Genomic DNA, 21,952 nt, shown 5'->3' with positions numbered 1-21,952 from the left:
CAGTGGTATGTTATGCATTTTTATAGTTTTACAACATAGGACTTGAATGTTGGCTTTACGCTGGGTGAGGAACTTTAATTACACTGTATTTCCCAAAGTTAAAACAACAAATAGGCTGTCAGTATTCATGTAGAAAAGCAACAACCGCAATATCCACCAAAAGATTTATTAAAAAGCTTCAATTCTCTGACATCTCGGCCAAAGCCTTCAAGGAGTATAATACACAAAAAAGCTGTAACAATATATATACAAATGCAGATACTAATTATCCACTTACATATTCACAATCAATTAAGCAATGCCTTCCAATTAAAGTCTTCATTCAGCCCATATGGAGACATTGTTTTAAATTTTAAAATATACATAGCTTCTTTTTGTAATAAAAGTGTTTTAATATCCACATTATAATGTGTAGATAAACAAACCTGTTCTAAAACAGTACCTTTAAGGCAGCTACTCATACTCCCATGAAAATGTGCAAAATGCAAAGCTATTGGGCTTTCTTCATTACCATTGTTTATATCCCTAATATGTTCTAGAAGCCTCACCTTGAACGCCCTTTTTGTCTCCCCAATATAAAACTTTTTACATGGACATTGTAGGGAATAAATAACACCTACTGAGTTTCAATGAAAAAGATTTTTAGTACTAAATTTTATATCATTAATAAAAGCAAAATATGGCACAATGAATTTGCAGGCTTTACACTTTCCACAGGAAAATGTACCAACCTTCTCAGGTTCTTTATACAAAACAAGTGGAGGTAAATTAAATTTACTTCTGACCAAAAAGTCTTTAATATTTTTACCCCTACGGTATGAAAATTTTAAATTTAACTTTAACCATTGTTGAACACTATTTAAAGAACACATGTAGTTCCAAAATTGGATAACAATTTCAATAAATTTCATAGTAAAGCAGCCAAAGGTAGTAACAAAGTATATGGTCTCCTTTTTATCCTGTGTTCTACTATACAAGTTAACATCAGACCCATGAAAGGCAGGAAATATGGGACCCATTTGTTTTTTACTACCAAACAATCTATTAAAGCTATTGTTTAGAATTTCGTTACTATAACCCCTGGCTGCAAAAGATTGCACCATAGACTTTAATTCTTTATGAAATACTTCAGACTTGTTGCACAGTCTATGAATTCTTAACATTTCCCCATACGGGAGAGCATTTAATGTATGCAAGGGGTGGCCACTCGTACCATGTACGTATTGAAACCCCCCTTCAAATTTTCTATTTATAGAGGTAACCAAATTTGTACCATCAGAAATATCTAATACTACATCCAAAAAAGGAACAATAGTCCCAACTTTCAAATCATCAAATTGTAACATCCATCTATTATTATTAAGATCAATAAAAAAAATCCATAATGGCAGACTGGCTACCATCAACTAGAAATATCAAATCATCCACATATCTATAATAATGAATTACATGTGTATGAAAAAAATTATGTTTGTAGATAACCTCTAACTCAAACAACCCCATAACAAGATTAGCATACATGGGGGCAAAGGCAGCCCCCATGGCCGTACCCTGTAACTGCTGATAAATAATGTTATTAAATTCAAAAAAAGTATGTGTCAAAGAAAAATAAATCAATTCAACTATGTATTCTGTAGCTGGGGATTCCTCTAAAAAGAACCTAATAGCTTCTATCCCAAACTGATGTTTAATGTTTGTATATAGGCTCTTAACATCAATAGTAACCCACAGCATATTCTGTTTAAACTGTACATTCTTAATTTTCTCCAAAAAAATCAAAAACATCTGTAATGTAAGAAGGTAACTTAGTTACATAAGGAATAAGAAAATGATGTAAAAAAATACCTAAATTGTGTAAAAAATAATGGCAACCTGAAACTATAGGCCTACCTGGAGGTCTTAACAGATTTTTGTGTATTTTAGGCAGACAATAGAATAGAGCCATTGAACAACCATCCACTTTAAATTTGTTCTTAACCTCAGCCTGACAAAAATAGCCTAATCTAACGCCTTTATTAATAAGATTCAGGTATTCCTCAATAGATGTTGCATATACATTCAAGTCCACTATTTTATATGTACTGGTATCACTTAAATGCTCCATGCACATAGCTAAATAATTAGTGGACTGCATAACTACCAATTTATTGCCTTTGTCGGATGGCTTAAATATAATATCTTTTAACCCAGCAAGTGTCATTAAAGCCTTCCATTCATCATATTGCATATTGTAATCAATATTTGATTTTTGACTCATGAACTCTTTATATGCAATTTCGGTAAAATAATTAATCAAATTGACACAATTACATACATCCACATTAAGACTATTAGGAATAAAGTTACTTGAAGAAGGAACCTTAGTCATATCAAATTTATAATAAGCATTAGTAACATCATCTGATACGCATGAATGAAAACTATCCGAATAACTACTGCTACTATCATTACATGCAGTGGAATGAAAAACTTGGTTATCTTTAAAAAAATATTTAAGATGTAATTTTCTACCAAACATATAAACATCCTTTTGGATGTCGTGTAATCTTGTAACCACGGTGGGGATGAATTTCAGCCCCTTGTTCAACACAGACAACTCTTCATCATTAAAATTGTAACCTGACAAATTAATAATATATTCTTTAGTATTGATGTCATGAAAGTCAGAATTGTAATCACCGTTTACCACGTTTGAATCCCCTCTGTCCAAAATGCTGTCCCCCTGTCCTTGAGCGTTTGGAAATGTCGTGATGGGGTCACCACGAAAAGTTTGCTGAAAATTATCTGTTTGTTCAGCTGGAGGAAGCACAGGGTAGTCAGAATCCACATTGTCGTCTTCAAATGAGGTATATCCGCCTTCAGACGCTGAAGAATAGTGCAACTGGTTTCCAGGTAAACTAGGTCGAAACCTAACTTGCTTACGCCCCTTGTTACGTTGAGCCCTGGAAAGGAAAGCTCTGTTATTTTCATAATCATGCACATCACGTATCAGCTTTCCTTTTTTCCTTTCAATTAAAGTGACCTCATATTCCTTTAATTTTAGATTAGTCTGTTTCAAAAATTCTTCAAACGTGGATAAAGGCACATTACTCGTTAAGTCAACAAATAATCTTTTTATTTCTGAACACAGTTCTTTCTGTTTAAGTTGGTCTCGTTCTATTAAAATGTGCAACCATTTGGTCACACATTTATGAGCAGCATTCACCCATCTCCTGTGGAAAGCACAATCTGCTTCTGATGTTAAATCAAACGGAGTTGTAGGGTCCTTAAAAACCCTCAAACCCCTCGGTGTAGTTTCAGTTTCCAAATATTTCTGCAAACCGCATATATTGTAGTAAGTAGCAGTTTCCTTCCACATTTTTTTCTCAAGGTCATCAAATAATACTTTATTCTCTGTATTAACAGCCAGAGGTATTTTTCTACCCACACAAGAGAACGGGTTAGAGGACCGCTTCCGCCTGTCCTTGTCCCATTTCTCCCATACAGTGTTATTATCAGTCACATTTCTCTGGGGGGCTTGTCGCTCACCTCTCTCAGCTGTATTTGACAAAAAGTTGTCCAAAGACAATTGACTTCCATCCATAGTCTCTCTGAAAATACGAGGCAAGTGGAACTGTGGATCAGTAGACATGTAGAAAGAACACCAACGCACAGGAACAAAATGTAGAAAAGCAACAACCACAATATCCACCAAAAGATTTATTAAAAAGCTTCAATTCTCTGACGTCTCGGCCAAAGCCTTCAAGGAGTGTAATACACAAAAAAGCTGTAACAATATATATACAAATGCAGATACTAATTATCCACTTACATATTCACAATCAGTTAAGCAATGCCTTCCAATTAAAGTCTTCATTCAGCCCATATGGAGACATTGTTTTAAATTTTAAAATATACATAGTATTCATGTGCTGTATACTGACACAAAACAAGATTAGAAGCCATGTGCATGCACATATTCAATACAACTTTACAGCATTATTTGTAGCAGCATATATTACTACTTGGACTCCCCCTCCCACTTTCTTTGGGATTGTGTTAAAAGACTTGAAGCAGCATTTGCAGCTTCCATTTATGTAGATAATCAGTCACATGGGTGGTTAATTACATAATTAGCATCTGAAATAAATTGTGAGGTTAAACCAATCATTGAAAACACAAAGTAGTGTTTCCTAACTCTTAGAGAGCAAAGAGTTTCTGTGGACTATAGCAGTCTGTGACTGGCTTGTACATTTAATACCAGATATCAGTATTTCTATGGATTACAGCAGTCTGTGACTGGCTTGTACATTTAATATCAGATATCTGTGATTCTGTGGATTACAGCAGTCTGTGACTTACTTGTACACTTAATACCGGATATCTGTATTTCTGTGGATTATATCAGTCTGTGACCGGCTTGTACATTTAATACCAGATATCTGTATTTCTGTAGATTATATCAGTATGTGACCAGTTTGTACATTTAATACCAAATATCTGTATTTCTGTCAATTATAGCAGTCTGTGACTGGCTTGTTTATTTAATACCAGATATCTATATTTCTGTGGATTATAGCAGTCTGTGACTGGTTTGTACATTTAATACCAGCTATCTGTATTTCTGTGGATTACAGCAGTCTGTGACTGATTTGTACATTTAATACCAGATATCTGTATTTCTGTGGATTACAGCAGTCTGTGACTGATTTATACCTTTAATGCCAGATATCTGTATTTCTGTGGATTATAGCAGTCTGCGATCAGCTTGTACGTATAATACCAGATATATTTTGGTGGATTATAGCAGACTGTGACTGACTTCTGCATTTAATTCCATATATCTATATTTGTATGGATTACAGCAGTCTGTGACTGACTTGTACATTTAATACCAGATATCTGTATTCCTGTGGATGATAGCAGTCTTTTTGTTGAAACACAGTAGTGATAGTACCCAGTTTCAAACCACAAACAAAGTTACACCAAAACCAGTTTATTCGATAAAGCTTTCGGGTCTACACCCTTCATCAGTATAATTTTACAACAGAAATGAGACATTTAAGTAGGAGAACCAATTAAACAAATGCTTCAGCCCAACCCACTCACTCACTAACCTAAAATTATTTAAAAGGGCAACCCCATACACACAAATAAATTTAAACATATATTTATACCTAAGAGATAATAAAAATAAAAATAAAATAATGCCCTCTTACTATAGCTAATAGCTTCATAATTTTTCTCTTTGCTTCTTCACTAATAAGGGTTTTAAATTCACAGCATTATTCAAACCTGGACTCACGTCTGCTTGGAGCCTAATGATCCATTCCAATTCCTTTAATTCTAGGAGGTTATTAATGTCTCCCTTTCTTATACTAATATTGACTGCTGCCAATACCCTAAACTTGAATATATGATTACTTCCTTCTTCCATCTTTATTTTTATTTTTATTATCTCTTAGGTATAAATATATGTTTAAATTTATTTGAATAATGTGAATCATGCATGTACGTGTTGTATGTATATATGTGTATATATTTTAAGCTATTTTAAGATATATTTAAAGTGAATTTAAATTCTTTGTATGTGTATATATAAAAATTCTCTTGTGTGTATGGGGTTGCCCTTTTAAATAATTTTAGGTTAGTGAGTGAGTGGGTTGGGCTAAAGCATTTGTTTAATTGGTTCTCCTACTTAAATGTCTCATTTCTGTTGTAAAATTATACTGATGAAGGGTGTAGACCCGAAAGCTTTATCGAATAAACTGGTTTTGGTGTAACTTTGTTGATGATAGCAGTCTTTGACAGACTTGTACATTTAATACCAGATATATTTCTGTGGATTATAGCAGTCTGTGACTGACTTCCACATTTAATAACAGATATCTATGTTTCTGTGGATTATAGCAGTCTATGGCTGACTTGTACATTTAATACCAGATATCTGTATTTCTGTGGATTATAACAGTCTGTGACCAGCTTGTACATTTAATACCAGATATATTTCTGTGGATTATAGCAGTCTCTGACTGACTTCCACATTTAATACCAAATATCTGTATTTCTGTGGATTATAGCAGTCAATGACTGATTTGTTCATTTAATACCAGATATCTGTATTTTTGGTGATTACAGCAGTCTGTCAGTGACTTGTATAATGCCAGATATCTGTATTTCTGTGGCTTAAGTAGTCTAAGACTAGTTTGTACATTTAATACCAGATATCTGTATTTCTGTGGATTACAGCAGTCTGTGACTGATTTGTTCATTTAATACCAGATATCTGTGTTTCTGTGGATTATAGCAGTCTGTGACTGGCTTGTACATTTAATACTAGATATGTGTATTTTTGTGGATTACAGCAGTTTGTGACTGATTTGTACATTTAATGCCAGATATCTGTATTTCTATGGATTATAGCAGTCTATGACTGACATGTACATTTAATACCAGATATCTGTATTTCTATGGATTATAGCTGTTTGTGATCGCACTGTACATTTAATTCAGGATATCTGTATTCCTCTGGATTATAGCAGTCTGTGATGGACTTGTACATTAAATACCATATATATGTATTTCTGTGGATTATAGCAATCTGTGACTGGCGTGTACATTTAGTACCAGATATCTGTATTTCTGTGGATTACAGCAGTCTGTGACTGACTTGTACATTTAATACTGTATATCTGTATTTCTATAGATTATAGTAGTCTGTGACTGACTTGTACATTTAATACCAGATATCTGTGTTTCTATAGATTATAGTAGTCTGTGACTGACTTGTACATTTAATACCAGATATCTGTGTTTCTGTGGATTATAGCAGTCTGTGACTGACTTGTACATTTAATACCAGATATCTGTATTTCTATGGATTATAGCAGTCTGTGACTGACTTGTACATTTAATACTGTATATCTGTATTTCTATAGATTATAGTAGTCTGTGACTGACTTGTACATTTAATACCAGATATCTGTGTTTCTATAGATTATAGTAGTCTGTGACTGACTTGTACATTTAATACCAGATATCTGTATTTCTGTGGATTATAGCAGTCTGTGACTGACTTGTACATTTAATACCAGATATCTGTATTTCTATGGATTACACTAGTCTGTGACTGACTTGTACATTTAATACCAGATATCTGTATTTCAGTGCATTATAGCAGTCTGTGACTGACTTGTACATTTAATACCAGATATCTGTATGTATGTGGATTATAGCAGTCTGTGACTTACTTGTACATTTAATACTAGATATGTGTATTTCTGTGGATTACAGCAGTCTGTGACTGACTTCTACATTTAATACCAGATATCTGTATTTCTGTGGATTATAGCAGTCTGTGACTGACTTGTACATTTAATACCAGAAATCAGTATTTCTGTGGATTATAGCAGTCTGTGACTGACTTGTACATTTAATACCAGAAATCAGTATTTCTGTGGATTATAGCAGTCTTTGACTGACTTGTACATTTAATACCAGATATCTGTATTTCAGTGCATTATAGCAGTCTGTGACTGACTTGTACATTTAATACCAGAAATCAGTATTTCTGTGGATTATAGCAGTCTGTGACTGACTTGTACATTTAATACCAGAAATCAGTATTTCTGTGGATTATAGCAGTCTTTGACTGACTTGTACATTTAATACCAGATATATGTATTTCAGTGCATTATAGCAGTCTGTGATGGACTTGTACATTTAATACCAGATATCTGTATTTCTGCGGACTATAACAGTCTGTGACTGACTTGTACATTTAATACCAGATATATGTATTTCTGTGGATTATAGCAGTCTGTGACTGGATTGTACATTTAATACCAGATATCTGTATTTATGTGGATTATAGCAGTCTATGACTGACTTGTACATTTAATACCAGATATCTGTATTTCTGTAGATTATAGCAGTCTGTGACTTACTTGTACATTTAATACTAGATATGTGTATTTCTGTGGATTACAGCAGTCTGTGACTGACTTCTACATTTAATACCAGATATCTGTATTTCTGTGGATTATAGCAGTCTGTGACTGACTTGTACATTTAATACCAGAAATCAGTATTTCTGTGGATTATAGCAGTCTGTGACTGACTTGTACATTTAATACCAGAAATCAGTATTTCTGTGGATTATAGCAGTCTGTGATGGACTTGTACATTTAATACCAGATATCTGTATTTCTGTGGATTATAGCAGTCTGTGACTGAGTTGTACATTTAATACCAGATATCTGTGTTTCAGTGGATTATAGCAGTCTGTGACTGACTTGTACATTTAATACCAGATATATGTATTTCTGTGGATTATAGCAGTCTGTGACTGGATTGTACATTTAATACCAGATATCTGTATTTATGTGGATTATAGCAGTCTATGACTGACTGACTTGTACATTTAATACCAGATACCTGTATTTCTGTAGATTATAGCAGTCTGTGACTTACTTGTACATTTAATACTAGATATGTGTATTTCTGTGGATTACAGCAGTCTGTGACTGACTTCTACATTTAATACCAGATATCTGTATTTCTGTGGATTATAGCAGTCTGTGACTGACTTGTACATTTAATACCAGAAATCAGTATTTCTGTGGATTATAGCAGTCTGTGACTGACTTGTACATTTAATACCAGAAATCAGTATTTCTGTGGATTATAGCAGTCTTTGACTGACTTGTACATTTAATGCCAGATATCTGTATTTCTGTGGATTACAGCAATCTGTGACTGGCTTGTACATTTAATACCGGACATCTCTATTTCTTTGGGTTATAGCAGTCAGTGACTGACTTGTACATTTAATACCATATATCTGTATTTCTCTGGATTATAGAAGTCTGTGACTGACGTGTACATTTAATACCGGTTATCTGTATTTCTGTGAATTATAACAGTCTGTGACTGGCTTGTATATTTAATAAAAGATATCTGTATTTCTGTGGATTATAGCAGTCTGTGATTGGCTTCTACATTTAATACCGGATATCTGTATTTTTGTGGATTATAGCAGTCTGTGACCAGTTTGTACATTTAATACCACGTATCTGCATTTCTGTGGATTATAGCAGTCTGTGATGGACGTGTACGTTTAATACCAGGTATCTGTATTTCTGTGGACTATAGCAGTCTGTGACTGACTTGTACATTTAGTACTATATATCTGTATTTCTCTGGATTATAGCATTCTGTGACTGACTTGTCCATTTAATATTGATTATCTGTATTTCTGTGGACTATAGCAGTCTGTGACTGGTTTGTACATTTAATACCAGATTTCCGTATGTCCGTGGATTACAGCAGTCTGTGACTGATTTATACATTTAATACCAGATATCTATATTCTGTGGATTACAGCAGTCTGTGACTGATTTGTACATGTAAAACCAGATATCAGTATTTCTATGGATTACACCAGTCTGTGACTGGCTTGTATATTTAATATCGGCTATCTCTATTTCTGTGGATTATAGAAGTCTGTGACTGGTTTGTACATTTAATACTGGATATCTGCATTTCTGTGGATTACAGATGTCTGTGACTGGCTTGTACATTTAATACCAGATATCTGTATTTCTGTGAATTGTATCAGTCTGTGACTGGTTTGTACATTTAATACTGGATATCTGTATTTCTGTGGATTATAGCCACCTATGACAGACTTGTACATTTAATACCAGATATATTTCTGTGGATTATAGCAATCTGTGACTAACTTCCACATTTAGTACCAGATATCTGCATTTCTGTGGATTACAGCAGTCTGTGACTGACTTTTACACGATACCATATATCTGTATTTCTGTAGTTTGTAGCAGTCTGTGACTGGATTGTACATGTAGTACCAGATATCTGTATTGCTGTGGATTACAGCAGTCTGTGATGGACTTGTACATTTAATACCATATATCTGTATTTATGTGGATTATTCCAATCTGTGACTGGCTTGTACATTTAATACCAGATATCTGTATTTATGTGGATTATAGCAGTCTGTGACTGACTTGTACATTTAATACCAGATTTCTGTATTTCTGTGGATTATAGCAGTCTGTGACTGACTTGTACATTTAATACCAGATATCTGTATTTCTGTGGATTACAGCAGTCTTTGACAGATTTGTACATTTAATGCCAGATATCTGTATTTCTGTGGATTACAACAGTCTTTGACAGATTTGTACATTTAATACCAGATATCTGTATTTCTCTGGATTATAGCAGTCTGTGACTGACTTGTACATTTAATACCAGATATCTGTATTTCTGTGGATTATACCAGTCTGTGACTGACTTTTACACGATACCATATATCTGTATTTCTGTAGTTTGTAGCAGTCTGTGACTGGATTGTACATGTAGTACCAGATATCTGTATTGCTGTGGATTACAGCAGTCTGTGACTGGCTTGTACATTTAATACCAGCTATCTGTATTTCTGTGTTATTAGCAGTCTGTGATGGACTTGTACATTTAATACCATATATCTGTATTTCTGTGGACTATAGCACTCTGTGACTGAATTGTACACTTAATACCATATATCTGTATTTCTGTGGATTACAGCAGTCTTTGACAGATTTGTACATTTAATGCCAGATATCTGTATTTCTGTGGATTATAGCAGTCTGTGATGGACTTGTAAGTTTAATACCAGATATCTGTATTTCTGTGGATTATAGCAGTCTGTGACTGAATTATACATTTAATACTGTATATATGTATTTCTGTGGACTATAGCAGTCTGTGACTGACTAGCACATTTAATACTGAACATCTGTATTTCTGTGGACTATAGCAGTCTGTGACTAGTTTGTACATTTAATACCAGATATCTGTATTTCTGTGGATTATAGCAGTCTTTGACTGACTTGTAAATTTAATACCAGATATCTGTATGTTTGTGGATTATAGCCACCTATGACAGACTTGTACATTTAATACCAGATATATTTCTGTGGATTATAGCAGTCTGTGACTAACTTCCACATTTAATACCAGATATCTGTGTTTCTGTGGATTATAGCAGTCTATGACTGACTTGTACATTTAATACCAGATATCTGTATTTCTGTGGATTATACCAGTCTGTGACTGACTTTTACATGATATCATATATTTGTATTTCTGTAGTTTGTAGCAGTCTGTCACTGGCTTGTACATGTAATACCGAATATCTGTATTGCTGTGGATTACAGCAGTCTGTGACTGTCTTGTACATTTAATACCAGATATCTGTATTTCTCTGGATTATAGAAGTCTGTGACTGACATGTACATTTAATACCAGATATCTGTATTTCTGTGGATTATAGCAGTCTATGACTGACTTGTACATTTAATACTGGATATCTGTATTTCTGTGGATTATAGCAGTCTGTGATGGACTTGTAAATTTAATACCAGATATCTGTATTTCTGTGAATTACACCAGTCTGTGACTGGCTTGTATATTTAATATCAGATATCTCTATTTCTGTGGATTACAGCCATCTGTGACTGACTTGTATATTTAATACCAGATATCTGTGATTCTGTGGATTATAGCAGTCTGATACTGACTTGTACATTTAATACCAGATATCTGCATTTCTGTGGATTATAGAAGTCTGTGACTGGCTTGTACATTTAATACCAGATATATGTATTTCTGTGGATTATAGAAGTCTGTGACTGACTTGTACACTTAATACTGGATATCTGTATTTCTGAGGATTATATCAGTCTGTGACCGGCTTGTACATTTAATTCCAGATATCTGAATTTCTCTGGATTATAGCAGTCTGTGACTGACTTCCGCATTTAATTCCATATATCTGTATTCCTATGGATTACGGCAGTCTGTGACTGACTTGTAGATTTAATACCAGTTATCTGTATTCCTGTGGATTATAGCAGTCTATGACAGACTTGTACATTTAATACCAGATATCTGTATTTCTGTGAATTATAACTATCTGTCACTGACCTGTACATTTAATACTGAATATCTGGATTTCTATGGACTATAGCAGTATGTGACTGGCTTGTATATTTAATATGAGATATCTTTATTTCTCTGGATTATAGCAGTCTGTGACTGATGTGTACATTTAGTATCGGATATCTGTACTTCTGCAGTATGTGACTGGCTTGTATATTTAATACCGGATATCTGTATTTCTGTGGATTATAGCAGTCTGTGACCGGTTTGTACATTTAATACCAGATATCTGTATTTCTGTGGATTATAGCAGTCTGTGACCAGATAGTACATTTAATACCAGATATATTTCTGTGGATTATAGCAGTCTGTGACTAACTTCCACATTTAATACCAGATATCTGTGTTTCTGTGGATTATAGCAGTCTATGACTGACTTGTACATTTAATACCAGATATCTGTATTTCTGTGGATTATACCAGTCTGTGACTGACTTTTACATGATATCATATATTTGTATTTCTGTAGTTTGTAGCAGTCTGTCACTGGCTTGTACATGTAATACCGAATATCTGTATTGCTGTGGATTACAGCAGTCTGTGACTGTCTTGTACATTTAATACCAGATATCTGTATTTCTCTGGATTATAGAAGTCTGTGACTGACATGTACATTTAATACCAGATATCTGTATTTCTGTGGATTATAGCAGTCTATGACTGACTTGTACATTTAATACTGGATATCTGTATTTCTGTGGATTATAGCAGTCTGTGATGGACTTGTAAATTTAATACCAGATATCTGTATTTCTGTGAATTACACCAGTCTGTGACTGGCTTGTATATTTAATATCAGATATCTCTATTTCTGTGGATTACAGCCATCTGTGACTGACTTGTATATTTAATACCAGATATCTGTGATTCTGTGGATTATAGCAGTCTGATACTGACTTGTACATTTAATACCAGATATCTGCATTTCTGTGGATTATAGAAGTCTGTGACTGGCTTGTACATTTAATACCAGATATATGTATTTCTGTGGATTATAGAAGTCTGTGACTGACTTGTACACTTAATACTGGATATCTGTATTTCTGAGGATTATAGCAGTCTGTGACCGGCTTGTACATTTAATTCCAGATATCTGAATTTCTCTGGATTATAGCAGTCTGTGACTGACTTCCGCATTTAATTCCATATATCTGTATTCCTATGGATTACGCAGTCTGTGACTGACTTGTAGATTTAATACCAGTTATCTGTATTCCTGTGGATTATAGCAGTCTATGACAGACTTGTACATTTAATACCAGATATCTGTATTTCTGTGAATTATAACTATCTGTCACTGACCTGTACATTTAATACTGAATATCTGGATTTCTATGGACTATAGCAGTATGTGACTGGCTTGTATATTTAATATGAGATATCTTTATTTCTCTGGATTATAGCAGTCTGTGACTGATGTGTACATTTAGTATCGGATATCTGTACTTCTGCAGTATGTGACTGGCTTGTATATTTAATACCGGATATCTGTATTTCTGTGGATTATAGCAGTCTGTGACCGGTTTGTACATTTAATACCAGATATCTGTATTTCTGTGGATTATAGCAGTCTGTGACCAGATAGTACATTTAATACCAGATATATTTCTGTGGATTATAGCAGTCTGTGACTGACTTCCACATTTCTTACCAGATATCTGTATTTCTGTGGATTATAGCAGTCTGTGACCAGATAGTACATTTAATACCAGATATATTTCTGTGGATTATAGCAGTCTCTGACTGACTTCCACATTTCTTACCAGATATCTGTATTTCTATGGATTACAGCAGTTTGTGACTGATTTATACACTTAATACCAGATATCTGTATTTCTGTGGATTATAGCAGTCTGTGACTGGTTTGTACATTTAATACCAGATATCTGTATTTCTGTGAATTATAACTATCTGCCACTGACCTGTACATTTATTACCAGATATCTGCATTTCTGTGGATTACAGCAGTCTGTGACTGGCTTGTACATTTTATACTGAATATCTGTATTTCTGTGGATTATAGCAGTCTGTGACTGACTTCTGCATTTAATTCCATATATCTGTTTTTCTATGGATTACAGCAGTCTTTGACTGAGTTGTAAATTTAATACCAGATATCTGTATGTCTGTGGATTATAGCCACCTATGACAGACTTGTACATTTAATACCAGATATATTTCTGTGGATTATAGCAGTCTGTGACTAATTTCCACATTTAATACCAGATATCTGTGTTTCTGTGGATTACAGCAGTCTGTGAATGATTTGTTCATTTAATACCAGATATCTGTATTTCTGTGGATTATAGCAGTCTGAGACTGACTTGCACATTTAATACCAGATATCTGTATTTCTGTGGACTTGTATATTTAGTACCATATATCTGTATTTCTCTGGATTATAGCAGTCTGTTACTGGCTTGTACATTTAATACTGAATATCTGTGTTTCTGTGGACTATAGTAGTGTGTGACTGACTTGTACACTTAATACCAGATTTCTGTATGTCCGTGGATTACAGCAGTCTGTGAGTGATTTATACATTTAATACCAGATATCTGTAGTCATAGTCATAGTCATAGTCTCCCTATACTCATCACTCATCAGACCAATGATTGAGTACAATGCCCCATTCGGAATGTATCTGACCCGACACTTGCAGCAGCTGGAGAGGCCACAAAAGTTCTTCACCAAAAGGATAAAGGGTCTCAAACATCTGTCCTATGCTGCCCGACTGAAAGAACTCCAGCTCTATTCAGTCGCTTACCGCTTGCTCAGAGGTGACCTTTGCCTAACATACAAGGCCATGTCAAACCCAGATTTGATGAATATGCTTCACCTCAAAAAATCTAGATCCATCAGAGCCACAAGGGCGGGACACTTAAACCTCGACACGGCTATTAATAGGACGTGCTGGAGGGATAGATTCATCACCCAAAGACTCCCTATGCTGTGGAATAAAATCCCGGTATATGTGAGGCAGAGCACCTCGCTGGCCTTGTTCAAGAGAAATCTTGACCAATGGATGGGAGATCGCAGATATACCCCAGGGATTACCTCAGTGTCACTGCTTGACAGAGGCACAGCAAAATAATGGGTATAGTTCCCCATACTAAAGGGGTGGCGTAAGCCACAAAACTATGGGCTAGGCTTGTAAATGCCGTCGGGCAGATAGCCTAGTATGAACCTATGAACCTATGAACCTATGTATTCTGTGGATTACAGCAGTCTGTGACTGATTTGTACATGTAAAACCAGATATCAGTATTTCAATGGATTACACCAGTCTGTGACTGGCTTGTATATTTAATATCGGATATCTCTATTTATGTGGATTATAGAAGTCTGTGACTGGTTTGTACATTTAATACTGGATATCTGTGATTCTGTGGATTATAGCAGTCTGTGACTGACTTGTACATTTAATACCAGATATCTGTATTTCTGTGGATTATAGCAGTCTGTCACTGACTTGTACATTTAATACTAAATATTTGTATTTCTGTGGATTATAGCAGTCTGTGACTGACTTGTACATTTAATACCAGATATCTGTATTTCTGTGGATTATAGAAGTCTGTCACTGACTTGTACATTTAATACTAAATATTTGTATTTCTGTGGATTATAGCAGTCTCTGACTGGCTTGTTCATTTAATACCAGATATCTGTATTTCTGTGGATTATAGCAGTCTGTGACTGGCTTGTACATTTAATACCAGATATCTGTATTTCTGTGGATTATAGAAGTCTGTCACTGACTTGTACATTTAATACTAAATATTTGTATTTCTGTGGATTATAGCAGTCTGTGACTGGCTTGTTCATTTAATACCAGATATCTGTATTTCTGTGGATTATAGAAGTCTGTCACTGACTTGTACATTTAATACTAAATATTTGTATTTCTGTGGATTATAGCAGTCTGTGACTGGCTTGTACATTTAATATCATATATCAGTATTTCTGTGGGTTATAGCAGTCTGTGACTGACTTGTACATTTAATATCATATATCTGTATTTCTGTGGATTATAGCAGTCTGTGACTGACTTCTGCATTTAATTCCATATATCTGTATTTCTATGGATTACAGCAGTCTTTGACTGACTTGTAAATTTAATACCATATATCTGTATGTCTGTGGATTATAGCCACCTATGACAGACTTGTACATTTGATACCAGATATATTTCTGTGAATTATAGCAGTCTGTGACTAACTTCCACATTTAATACCAGATATCTGTATTTCTGTGGATTACAGCAGTCTGTGAATGATTTGTACATTTAATACCAGATATCTGTATTTCTGTGGATTATAGCAGTCTATGACTGACTTGAACACTTAATACCAGATATCTGAATTTCTGTGGATTATACCAGTCTGTGACTGACTTTTACACGATAATATATATTTGTATTTCTGTAGTTTGTAGCAGTCTGTGACTGGATTGTACATGTAGTACCAGATATCTGTATTTCTGTGGATTGCAGCAGTTTGTGACTGATTTATACATTTAATACCAGATATCTGTATTTCTGTGGATTATAGCAGTCTGTGACCAGCTTGTACATTTAATACCAGATATATTTCTGTCGATTATAGCAGTCTCTGACTGACTTCCCTATGTATTACCAGTCATCTGTATTTCTGCGGACTATAACAGTCTGTGACTGACTTGCACATTTAATACCAGATATCTATATTTCTGTGGATTACAGCAGTCTGTGACTGGTTTGTACATTTAATACCAGATATCTGTATTTCTGTGGATTACAGCAGTCTGTGCCTGACTTATACATTTATTACCAGATATCTGTATTTCTATGGATTACAGCAGTCTGTGACTGACTTGTACATTTAATATCAGATACCTGTATTTCTGTTGGTTACACCAGTCTGTGACTGGCTTTTATATTTAATACCAGACATCTGTATTTCTCTGGATTACAGTCGTCTGTGACTGACTTGTACATTTAATACCAGATATCTGTATTTATGTGGATTATAGCAGTCTATGACTGACTTGTACATTTAATACCAGATATCTGTGATTCTGTGGATTATAGCAGTCTGTGACTGACCTGTACATTTAATACTGAATATCTGTATTTCTGTGGATTACAGCAGTCTGTGACTGATTCGTACATTTAATGCCACATATCTATATTTCTGTGGATTACAGCCGTCTTTGACTGATTTGTACATTTAATACCAGATATCTGTGTTTCTGTGGATTATTGCAGTCTGTGACTGGCTTCTACATTTAATACCAGATATCTGTATTTTTGTGAATTATAGCAGTCTGTGACCGGTTTGTACATTTAATACCAGGTATCTGTATTTCTGTGGACTATAGCAGAGTGTGACTGACTTATACATTTAATATTGAATATCTGTGTTTCTTTGGAGTATAGTAGGCTATGGCTGACTTGTACATTAAATACCAGATTTCTGTATTTCTGTGGATTACAGCAGTCTGTGACTGACTTGAACACTTAATATCGGATATCTGTATTTCTGTGGATTATAGCCATCTGTGACCGACTTGTACATTTAATACCACATATATTTCTGTGAATTGTAGAAGTCTGTGACTGACTTCCACGTTTAATACCAGATATCTGTATTTCTGTGGATTATATCAGTCTGTGACTGGTTTGTACATTTAAAACCGATATCTTATTTCTGTGGATTATAGCAGTCTGTGACTGACTTGTACATTTAATACTGTATATCTGTATTTCTATAGATTATAGTAGTCTGTGACTGACTTGTACATTTAATACCAGATATCTGTGTTTCTATAGATTATAGTAGTCTGTGACTGACTTGTACATTTAATGCCAGATATCTGTATTTCAGTGCATTATAGCAGTCTGTGATAGACTTGTACATTTAATACCAGATATATGTATTTCTGTGGATTATAGCAGTCTGTGACTGGATTGTACATTTAATACCAGATATCTGTATTTATGTGGATTAAAGCAGTCTGTGACTGACTTGTACATTTAATACCAGATATCTGTATTTCTGTGGATTATAGCAGTCTGTGACTGACCTGTACATTTAATACTGGATATCTGTATTTCTGTTGATTATAGCAGTCTGTGACGGACTTGTACATTTAATACCGGGTATCTGAGTTTTCTTGTACTTGCTATTGATTTCTCCTAGAGGCCATGTAGCTAAAAGACTGGTATGTCCTTAATGGATCATTTGCATATATCCCATGTGCCTCCATTACAGGAGGTTTTTGTTATTACGGAATGAAGACTCTAGCTTACCTGTCTTTCTTGAAGTTTTTATTATAGTTTAATAGTTTATTTTCTTTTGATTTTTTTTACGTCTTCTTACCATATCAAGTAGGCTTAACTGTATGTTTGATTGATACACTTAACAAAAAGTTTTGTGTCTCAAGTTTTTATTTCCCCCCAAGAAAGTGAACAGTACTCCATATTCCTTTGTGTACATAACGTTGTGTTTTATTGTAGACACTTGGGCATCCTGAATGTTTACATTCATTTATAAATTGTCCCTATATGCAGTATACTCTTAAAAAATATATATATATATACATATGTATATATATATATATATATATATATATATATATATATATATATATATATATATATATATATTTTATCCTTGAGTTGAGCATGTTAGTTTCTCTTTTCAGGGGAGACATGAGCTGATATGGTGATATTTATACTACTAGGGAAAATTTGGCCAGGACGTGGGGGAACCTCCCCTTCACTTTTCAGTAGGTACTGTGGGATCATTTCCATCCCCCTGAGCCACCACCAAGTCAGGCAGATGGGGCTTTGATTAATGTCTCATCTGAAGGACGACACACACAGGAGTGGACCCCCCCTCCTTATGCTGCAGTACAGTGTCAGTAATCAATGTAGCTGGTGAGAGAATAGAACCTACAGTCTTCTGCACCAAAGGCACATGTTACACATGTTTCACCGCTGACACTATTATTTGTTGGTTTTAATTTGTTAACAATGGTAGAGCACTGATGCCACTGGACCTGTTTCAGTCTCAGCCTGAGGTAAACACAATAGATAGATGACATTATATATAGAGTGAATGACAAACTGCAATAAATATGTATGTTATTTACAAAGAGAATATCATAGCTGGATTGAGGGTATAAAAGCAGTAGGTAAATGCCATTATATACAGAGTGACTGAAAAAACAGAAACTATACATGCATTGTACACACAGTGGAAGTTAGAACTGGCATGTTGAAAGAATCAGAATCAAAAGCAAAGCCAGAGCGAGGTATGTCAACAGAGGAAGCGGACGCAGAAGGTAAGTTGTATAACCAGATATGCAGTTGCATTTTTCCTACTCATGAAATGCGCTTTTATTTCAAAATGGGGTAAGAGGAATGATGTTTAAGAAAAGGAAGGGGAGATTCTCACAGTTAGGGACCAAGAACTGAGAAAGCAAGTCTAACTTGGGGTATTTAAAGGAAAGCACATGAGTAGTTAGGATGTCTAAGCTTGTATGTTGGTGCATCTCTGAATAGACTGAAAGCTGGTGGGGGGAGGTGTTATTACTGACAAGTTTAAATATTTTAGAGACAAGTAGAAAGCTATTACATTATTTCTCAGGTAGCCAGTTAACGTTTGAATGATTTTGCTGTGGTGTTTATGTCTTTGGAAGAGAATAATGAATGGGCAGGGGGCATTTCAGACGGAAATAGTTTATACATTTATTGTCGTGGTAACAGCAATTACAGGAAGACAATATTCTAGCTGAGACAGTAAGATAGCCTTACCTACTGCATTTCTACAGGGTCTGGATAGAAAAAGTAGATATTATTAGTCCAGAATTTGAGAGGGTTGATTCATGTGTGTGTGCGTGTGCGAGTATGTGTTTGTGCATGTGCGCATGCGTGTGCATGTGCATTTGTGTGTGTGTGTGTGTGTGTGTGTGTGTGTGTGTGTGTGTGTGTGTGTGTGTGTGTGTGTGTGTGTGTGTGTGTGTGTGTGTGTTTGTGACTGAAATTTAGTAAGGGGGTCCAACCAAATCCCTATGCACAGGAATGAAGTGACATTTTCAGTAGTGCTGTTAAGATGATTACAGATTGTTAGAGGTTTGGTCACAGAAGTGAGCTTTTACCTAGTGCCAGAAAGTAACATTTTTGTTTTAGAGGAGTTGTGTTTATCACTGACCCACTGGACAAGGTCATGAAGATCAGCTTGCAGTATCAGTAGAAGAAAAGACACAGAGTGGTTGGAGTGGAATATGACCATATTATCAGCATAAAGCAGGTAAGAAAGATGGGACAAGCGAAAGGAAGTTTGTTAATTAGTTAGAAAAGAGGAGATGTACTAGAAGAGATCCTTGAGGGAAACCTTTAGGCAGAGGGACAGATGTAGATGTTGATGAATTGAAATTAAGTGAGCAGTGATGGTTGGCATGGTAGTTTTGAAGCAGGTCACTGTGTCATCACTGATGTCTGTTTCAGTGAGATGATCAGGAATAAGTGAGTGACCAACATGTCCAAAGGCTCTGGTCAGATCACAAAATGGCTCCAGTAACTAGGCCTTTCTCCATTCCAAGAAGAATATTGTAGCTGAGTGTTCAGATAGCCACGGATGTACTGGGATCAAAATGCACTAGAATTAGAATTATTAGCACTGATATAGTATCCTGAACAGAACCATCTTTGGTATTATTAACTAATATAATTCAATATTTGTAATTCAATACACATCATCTTTCCAGATGAGTTTAACTGTGTCAGTTTCTGTTCTCTGAATGCAAACTGTTTAGTTGTTTTATATGTTGCCAGTCACTGCCAGTTTGGTTCCTACTTTTGCACTGGCAGTAATTTCAAGTGTTTAGGTTTTCTTTTTTTTTTCATTGGTTCTCAGAAAGTACTATATATATATATGTATATATATATATATGAGTCTATTTCTAAAGTTCGAAGTTCCAAACTTCAGATTTCTTATGGTTGACACCATAAGATCGATGTTTTGAAACTTCGAACCATTTAAAAGGAGATCACCTTACAGCTCAGAATGGTGTATTTACCGTTTTCCTCAATGGGGTGTGGGGTGCAGGAGGGCTTTCCCCCTGCAAAAATGTAAATAAATGTTTTTGTTTTTATTTTATTTTTTTTACTTACATTTTGAAGTTTCAAAACTTTGATCTTACCAGGTCAGTGAGTTATGTAGAGGTTTATGTCCACTTTGGTGAATTTGTCAACTATACCTGAGTGGGGTATTGTATAGAATACCTTATCCAGGTCCAGGTTCATAGGTTCATAGGTTCATAGGTAGGTACTAGGCTATTGGCCCTAGGGCCTATACAAGTTTAGCCAAAAAAGTACCCTGGCTTTCGCCACCCAAGAAAATTATTTTCATGTGCCCCTGTCAAGCAGAACCCCAGGTAGGCAGTAAACACTGTTTTCCCCTCATCCATTGCTTTGGTCACCTTTTCAAAGACGTCCACCAGGATTAGTAGGCATGATCTTCTCTTGGCAAAGCCAAATTGAGTTGGTTGGGTCATTTCCATGCTAATTCTTTCCATGGCTTTTCATATTATACTAGACAGACTAATAGGTCTGCAGTTTCCAGGGTCTTTGGATGGTCCACCCCTGAGAAGTGGGAGAACCATTGCTGTCCTCCATTTTCATGGTTCAAAGTCTGTTTTGAGGCTATAGTTGAAAAGTGACTCAAGCGGACCTGATAGGTCATGTTTCAAGCTATTTAAGAGGTAACCCAGGGTATTGTTGAGATCCAGTAAGGGTGTATTTTGGCCTTAGAGAGAGCAGCCAGGCCCTGATCCCTGTTAATAGCTGTTATTTTTTTTGCTTCATGAGGTGAGAAGGGAAGGAGTGTGTGGGTGATGGCTGAGCTGAAATTTTCAGCCAGCAAATTTGCTATTTAGCTCTGCTCACTGAAGGTGGCACCACTGGGGGCCAGTTCAA

Source organism: Protopterus annectens, chromosome 4.part0 (genome assembly GCF_019279795.1).
Source record: "Protopterus annectens isolate FY-2018-M chromosome 4.part0, PAN1.0, whole genome shotgun sequence".
Lineage (NCBI taxonomy): Eukaryota > Metazoa > Chordata > Ceratodontiformes > Protopteridae > Protopterus > Protopterus annectens.
Note: the sequence above shows the minus strand (reverse complement) of the source record.